This window comes from Suricata suricatta, chromosome 3 (genome assembly GCF_006229205.1).
Source record: "Suricata suricatta isolate VVHF042 chromosome 3, meerkat_22Aug2017_6uvM2_HiC, whole genome shotgun sequence".
NCBI classification, from domain to species: Eukaryota; Metazoa; Chordata; class Mammalia; order Carnivora; family Herpestidae; genus Suricata; species Suricata suricatta.
The window spans coordinates 27,209,377-27,217,843 of NC_043702.1; positions in this window are offsets into that span (position 1 = coordinate 27,209,377).

The window sequence follows — 8,467 nt, forward strand, 5'->3', positions numbered from 1 at the left end:
CTTGAATAGTTCCTACTGCATCGCTTGCTGGACAGTATTCTTTTTCCTCCCCAAGGTGGTCACCTCAGTCATTCATTCTCATCCTTTGGCATGAAGCTGTCTCAGCACAGACACCCAGCGAGCAGTGGGAGAATCGCTAGGCTCCTGGAAGCGAGACAGAAGGGAGTTCTAGGGGCGCACCCCCAAACCAGAAGGACTCAGCCTGCGGGAGCTCTCACCTACTAGCCACAGTGAGAACCCATTTTTGGTAACTGAAGCCTAGTTTGAATTCTGTTTTTGGAAAAAGATAACATTTGTTCTAAAAAAAAAAAAAAAAAACTAGAGGATTTTTTTTCAGGGGGAGAAGGGGTTCTTTCCAGCCCTGCTTTAGAGCTAAAAAGGGAAAACTGTTGAGTAACAAACTTGTTCTTCCCATGAGTTCATGTAGTAGATGTTTCAAAATAACTGGCAAATATGGATGATTCACAGAATGGTAGAGGCAAAAGGGTGCCACAAGGCCCTCTGGCTGAATCTCCTCATTCTATAGTTGAGAAAAATGAGGTCCAGAGAGGTTAAGTGGTATGTCCAAAGACACACATCTCACTCACAAGATAAGACTTGAATCCAGGGGTGCCTGGCTGTCTTGGTTAAGCATCGACTCTTGATTTCCATTCAGGTCATGATCTCATGATTTGTGAGGTCAAACCCCACATCGGGCTCTGTGCGGACACGCATGGGGCCTGCTTGGGATTCTCTGTCTCCCTCTCTGCCTCTCGCTCTCTCTCAAAAAAAAAAATAAAAGACTCAAATTCAGATTGTGCCTGTACTAGCCAACGTTCTTCCCACCATCCTGCTGTCTGTTTAGCAACCCCACAACAAGATACCCATTGCTTCTTGCAGAATTTAGAGACTAGTTTTTAAAAGCTTGGCACTAAACCCATGACTAATTAGAACAGAGTGCCCCACCACCTTGAAGTCACCAGCTAAGATCCACTGTGCCATGTCTCAGCACCCCTGAGGCCTTGTGGGTAACCAGCTCAAAGCAAGATTATTGTCTCAACTCAGCTCTCTGTGTCGAGGTAGCCACAAAATGGAAATTGCTTTACTTGGGGAAGAACAAGATGGGATGAAAAGAACGCATGTTTAAAATGGATAAAAGGAGGTACTTTTTTCCCTGCTACACACAATTGACCTGGAGAACTCACTGCAGCAGGATATTAAGATCAATGGTGAAGATTTGTGTTTTAAAAGATTAGACATTTCCCATGCATATCATCATCAGCGAGCTTCAACAGGATGAAAGTCAGATGAAAGTTCTCAAGCTTCAGTGCCTAAGCTGATCACCAGCTGGGTCAGGTAAAAAGAAGAAAAGTTGTCTACTTGGTCAACTAAGATGTCACAGGAAGGCAGCTTTGGGGTATTCCAGTCATCACCACTGTGTAACAGCCCACTCCAAAGTGGTGGCACAAACCCAGTGTGCATTTTGTTACGCTCAGGGGTGCTGAAGACCAAAGTTAGCAGAGAGCACAGCAAAGGACAGCCTGGTTTTGCTTTGTGATACCAGGGGCCTTGGTTGGAAAAACTTGAGGCTGGCGGCTGGAATCATCTGGAGGATCCTCTGTTCATACGTCCAACTCCTGGCCTGGGATGACCTGTCCGCTCCTTCAGCTGAAACTTCACCTGGAGCACCTACATACAGGTTCCAAAAGGGAGTGCCCCAGAGAAGGAACCTTTCAGAAAACAAGTGCTCCAAGAGAAGCAGGCAGAAGTTTCATGACCTTTTATGACCTATCCACGGAAGTCCTATCGCATCACTCTGGCACACTCTGTTGTTCAAAGTCATCACAAGCCCACTGAGATTCAGGGGGAGGGGACTTGGGACCTCCTACATCCCTCCCCTATGGGGAGTGGCAAGTTTTCATTGCAGAACACCGAGGAGAGAGAAAGTTTTGGCAGCCACCTTTGGAAAATCCAGTTTCTTAGGGAGGAAGTGAGGGATGTGAAGTTGCAAGAACATACAACTGACTGGAAAAAACTGATACTTGACCAGATAAGCACAGCACAATAGAATTAACTCAAGGTAGTTATTTCTTCTTCTTTTAAATGCTGCCAAAGAATTCTTTTTTCTGCCCCTTTGATAAGAGCCATCACATTTAAATGTTTTCCATCATTTTCACTCTTGCCACTAGACTGGCATCTCCATGCATTTCGTTCCTTGCTATATCTCCTCTGCCCAAAAGATGACCAAACCCATAATAGATACTCCATAAATATTTGTTGAAAGAGAAGGAGTAAAATGCTGTAATAGAAGGGTGGGGGAAGGGTTGTGGGAAGTCAGTCTGTAACAAACAGCTCAGCCAGACAGGAATGACATTTGAGTGGGTCTAGAATACTTTTGAAGGATAAATAACAGTTTTTCTGGTTAAAAAAAAAAGGAGGGGGGAATAAATGTTTGTCCTTAAATTTCCTCCAAGACTTCTATTACCAAAGTGGGCAGATCCTCATCCTGAATCCACAGACCGCGTGTAGTAGTCACGATGTTCTCAGTTGCAAGTGAGATAAAACAGTGACTCAGTTGGCTTTAAAAAACCAGCAGTGTGTTGCATCATGGAACAAGAAGTCTGGAGGCAGGCAGATCAGGCAGCCTCAATGTCATCCCTCCTCATGTGTCAGCTGAGCCCTTTCACGGTTGCAGGACGGTGCCCACAATGGTAGGCGCTGCATGCAGACAAAATAATACCCAGCAAGAGAGAGGGCTGCTTCTTGGAGTATAATCTTTCCCATCAGCACCCCCCATTCCTGACTGGCCAGAACTGTGCCCTGTGCACCTGTGTAACCTATATACTGATAAGAGGAAGTAGGGGAGCATGATGGGTTGGACCAAATACACGTAATCTTGAGGCTTGGACTGAGCCCCCTTGGAGCACGTGGCTGTGCAGAGAAGTGTAGACTCAAAATAAATCAAAACCAAAAACTGGGGCTCTGTTAGGAAAGAGAAAAAAGAGATGACTCTTGAGTGTCAACAGTGTTTGCAGCATTATGCTTGGAGAAGGTTAAGGTTCTATTTTCTCTGGGTGCGTGAATATCACCTAATACTTTCATTTATTTTGTTGTTGTGCTTTCTGCTCATTTCCTTTCTCCTTCTGCATTAGGAGTCAGTTGAATAAGTCCAGCACTGTATCAATAAAAGCATGTTATTTGTAGAGGATATGTATGGCTCTAAATTTAAAAGTAATTAGATATAAGTGTGCTTTCAGGTTAAAAACTTGGATTCAGATGCTTCTGTTACTCCCTAATAGCCACTTACACCGTGCTCTTCTGTGGTCTTATGCCATTTACTTGTGTGGATTCGGCTGTCTAGTAGAAGTTCTCCGTTTTTTCACCTGTAGTAGATACTAAGGATTGTTTCCATTATATCCTTCTAGAAATCTAGTTGAAGAAACTGGACACTTGAAAAATGACATTTCTCAGACTCTCTTGCAGCTAGGGTCTGGATACAACATAAGTTTGGTCAACCAGGTGCATTCCTCCAAGGTCCAGCAGGTGCAAGGGGAAGGCACCAGGCTGCTCCTGCTGAGTCTGACGAGCACAGCCTGAGAGGTGCTGCTAAGAGGCCTCAATGCTGGAGTCTATCCTATCTCAGCACCTAGTCACCAGGTTCATGGGCATAAAGACAGCTGAGGCAGCAGTACCATTGACTTCTGGGATTCAGCTGCTGTGGTGGTCCCCTGAACTCAATAGTCCAGGTGGCCTCCTGACTTCTGCCCCTCCAGCCTTTCTACCAATTTAATGAGGCCCTGCTTCATTTTCAGTATTAAGTTGTCTTCTTCTTGAAATACCTAGAGTGGTTTCTCTTTTCTGTACTAAACCCTGACTGATAGATTGCCTAACTCCTATTCGGGCACAGCCCGGGTCTTCCTTGAACCACAGATTGAGATAGTGCCTCTGCTGTGCTCCCACCATGCCCTGCCTGGAAAGGCCATGCCTCATCATCTCTGCACCCCAGCACCAGCACTTGGCCCGCAGCAGGCATCCCCCCAGTATTTACTGACCCAGAACTTTCTCTGCCAAAATGCCAGTGAGGTTCTCTAAGGGGCATCCCATCTCATGCCTAGTCTGCAAAGCACCAAGAACAAATTGGCTCTAGTCTCACACTGGATTCCAGGTGAATCCAGAGCCTTTAACATTGTCACACGTTAGCCTCTCCTCCCCAAGAGGCCACACCAGAATTGAAGATTCAGCCTGATCCCTAGGAAAATGATTCAAAGGAATCTTATCTCAGGACTTACCATCTGGTGGTTCTCAGGACCCTCTCTGTTGGGCTTAACTTGAGGTCGGCTGTCGATGGCCGCATAGGCTTTGGGGTCAGGAAAGTCTAAATTGGAAGTTGTGTCACCTTGTATATCAAGTTACTTAACTTTCCTGAACATTGGTTTCTTCATCTATAATGAGGAAATAATAGTATCAGCCTTACAAGATTCTCAGGGGTAAAAGAGATTATATGTGTAAAGTGTTATTGAAAATCAGAATCACCTGGAGAATTAAAACAGCAATACAAACAAACAAGCAAAACCAAAAACTGAGATCTCAATGGTCCCCAAACAAGAGAATTTGATTCAAGAGGCCCAAGCGTCCGTGTTTCTTAAAGCTTCCCCAGGTGATCATAATGTGCTGCTAAGAGCCACAGTTCAATGTGGGAAAGATCAGTACTTCCATTTCCTTTGGGGGAAGAAAAAGCTTTTACTTTTCTATAATCTCCACCAGGCCTCCATGGCGGAGTGGAAAGGACTAAAGATTATGGTTGAATTATTCCTCTTATAATGTAAAGAACACATTCTCATTATGCACATGAGTAAGTGACTCATCTTGTTAATCCTCTGGTTTGTGTCTTGGTTTCTCACCTCTCATCTAGAGGTGTGTGATCTGGTACGAGAAGCGATCAGAAATGCTCTAGGACACGTAAGGAGCTAGTACGCAAACACCTGTGAGGGATTCATGCTGGCTGCTGGTGTCTCTCCTGGGCCAGCTCTGTGCACGTTTGCACACTGAATGGCTGGTTGCACTTGTATTCAGGGCAAGTGAAACAATCTCTGTTTTGGCATAAACTGTATCTAATATCTAACTACCAGAGATGGCTTCTGACAGCCTACAGTGTGCTCTGACGTAAAGTACATCTAAAAAGTGTAACTTTCCCCCCATTATGAATGTAATACACAAAAGATTATAAAAGATGGGGAAACATAGTAGAAACTAATAATAATGACTAAGACCATATAGACTTCCCAGGCACTAAATGAGGTTCTAAGCCTTTACCGTATAAATTCATTTACCCCTCACTGCAACGCTGTGTAACTGCATTTTGCAAAGCTCCCCTGGAGCTGTTAGGTGATTCAGCTAGTAAAGGCAGGGACATGGTTTGGACTCATGCTGCATTTATATACGGTCAACCTCAGAGAAGGTGTATGCAAGGATTCAATGCCAGCTACTAAAGTTTGGAAAGGTAATCTCCTTCATGTTGTCAATCATTCATCCCCTTATTTCACAAATATTTATTGAAGGTGTTTGTGTGCAGCCTACTTTGCAGGCTTGATTATGAAGACACTAAAGAGTGTACAAAGTTAACCTGTCCAGTCGTTTCTATAGCATGGAACTCTCAAGTGTTTCAACAGAATAATGCATGTATAAGGAACACAAGTCTAGTGAGATTAAAAATGCTCCAGCCATTCCCTGATGACAAAATCCAAAGCCAGAACCTCAAAACTTTTGGAATATCTCACATTTACCTGATAGAATGTTTAATTTTTCAAAGATATCTATTTATTTTTGAGAGACAGAACGTGAGCGGGGGAGAGGCAGACAGAGAGGGAGGCACAGAATCCGAAGCAGGCTCCAGGCTCTGAGCTATCAGCCCAGAGCCCAACACAGGGCTGGAACCCACAAACTGTGAGATCATAACCTGAGCCGAAGTTGGGTGCTTAACCGACTGAGCCACCCAGGTGCTCCTCTTGATGGTATGTTTAGCATTGTTCTCTGTATTTTCATCAATTCGTAAACACATATTGGACAACAATTTAAGTCGAATTTCATGAATTTGGTTTTGCAGACACATAATTAACATAGCAGTTGTGTCTTCAACTCAGAAATTAATGTTTCTTGGATGGATGGATGGATGGGTGGATGGATGGATGATGGATGGATGGGCAAATGGCTACATGGAAGAAGAGATGAGTGAATTCATAGACAAGAATGCTTACAAATTGCACTTTTTAAAAAATCATGTAGTGTTTTCTAGTTTGTTGAATAATAAATTGAGTTAGGAGAACAGTTTGGTTTCTATCCTTTTGATGGACTAAATAGGTCACCTCAAGCAAGTCGTTATGGTACCCATTTTATCTGATTGTTGCAATGATTAAATGAGCTGTACGTGAATTATTTAGCAGCCTGCCTAATACATGTTAAACAGCATATTTTAAACTGCCTTTCAAGTGAAGTAGTATATGTAAAAAAGCAAAAATTTAAATAATGCAAAAACTATACAATGCAAAAAAAGTCTGTTTTGGCAAAGTTGCCTGCAGTTCTTACTACTTTTATTAGAGATCTCCAAGCAAAAATAACATTTCGCTCTTGATTAAGAAGGGAAAGGTTTACAGACCAGTAGATAACATCGTTTGAATCAGAACCAAGCGAAATAACACGAGTATTCTGGCTAAATTCCAGTGTGAGAGATTAACATTCTTCAACTTCCAATAATTTTTATTATTAGCCAACACTTGTCCATCCCCAATAATACACACGTTGCAAAAAGGGCACAGAATGAGACAGCCCTTGCTTGGCATTTTCACAGTCTGCACATACTTTCCACTGAGGGTTTCCCTTGCTGTTTGATTGCTATTCCATAGCTTTTCAACTCCCACTACTTTCAGCCCTGGGATGTTTGCCGGCTCAGAGTGCCCAGTGTTTCCAAAACACAGAAGAGGTTAAATAGGAACACCTGTAGAATTTCAGGGACTGAAAGGTGGAAGGTACAATCTAAACATATCTACTAATAGTTTTGGTGCTTGTGAAACAATTGTATTTATTCACTTTAAACTTTGAGCCTGGGATTAATGCATGTATTCTTCAGTATTTCCCACAAAGCCTTGGTGATGAGCAGGCGGGAGAGGGCTTTCCTGCAATCCAGTCTCCCAGTCTGTACAAATGGGATCCGGGACAGAAGAAGGACAATAACTGTGGTCTATGTAGCTCAGCCCTTTAGTCCAGTCCTGACTCGAAGTACCCAGGCCCTCCTGCTTTTTTTTTTTTTTTTCCGCCTTCTTCCCAGAAGAAGGAAGGGGTGGGGGGAGAGGGAAACAATTCAAACCTTCTTTGTAAGCGTGTGAATGAATTTCAAGAATGCTAAACACCTCAGTCTCCCAACCTAATTAGAACACGTAGAAAAGAGGCATTTTTAGGACATTTAAAACTTGCAGCATAATAACCTATTTGGAGAGCGCCCCTGTGTGTCCCGGCAGTCGGGCACCCAGCTGGCCTTCCGGGGCTGCTCCCAGCGTCCCTGCTCCCGGCAGGCGAGCGGGTGCGCGGCTCTGACAGCACGCAGCCCCGGGGGGCCGGGCGCCCTACCCGCACCGGATCCGCGAGCGCCGCGGCTTCTCTCCGCAGGCGATTTTGGAAATGCCCGGGATTTTAAACTTCGACGGATAAAGGACTCGAGTCTTCTAAAGACAGGAGGAAAATCACTTTATGGCGACAATAAGATTTTGTTAAATCCAACGGTAAAGGTTGAAGACTAGAAGATACAGGTAGTACCCGGGTGGGGGGAGTGGTTAAAACTGGGATGCAGATACCTGAGTTCGTATCCTGAATTAGCATTTGAGCGCCCACTGTGTGCCAGGCGCTTGTAATACTGGGGTGAAGACTGCCTATGCTGCGGCTTTCTTGGGGAAGTATTAGCTCGGTTGCGTTGGTTAAGTTTCTCAACCTTTGCCCCTTCGGCTGTAAGGAGTACCTGCCTCACAGGATTGTAAAGATCTGAGATCTTGTATTAAGATATAAACCATTAATGCTCTGTCTGTAGGGGCTCTGCAGTAGGGGCTCAACACGCCTTCGCTCTTCTCTGTGTGAGCTCACCTGATAGGAGGACAGCGCTGAGCGGAGACAGGTGCCACGGTTAAGAATGATTCTTCGAGCGGTTCTTTTAAACAAGTGCTGGACTTTAAGGATTTTTAGCTGCAGAGAGGCCTGGTAGGGGCCCTGGAAGCAAGGGTTCCTAAGGCAGCCTGTTACACAGCAAAGTGAGCCCGGGACCGGTGAGCGCCCGCGGAGAACTCCGGAGTGACTTCTGGCAAGGGTTTCCCGCCCGGGGTCTCAAGAAGGAGAGATTAGCATTCGTCCCGCCCCCATCGCTTTCCAGCCAGCTATTGGCCGGCGCTCATCGGCGGCCGGCTCCGGGCGGGGCCGGAGGGCGCAGGGGGAGAGGCCGAGCCCGCGG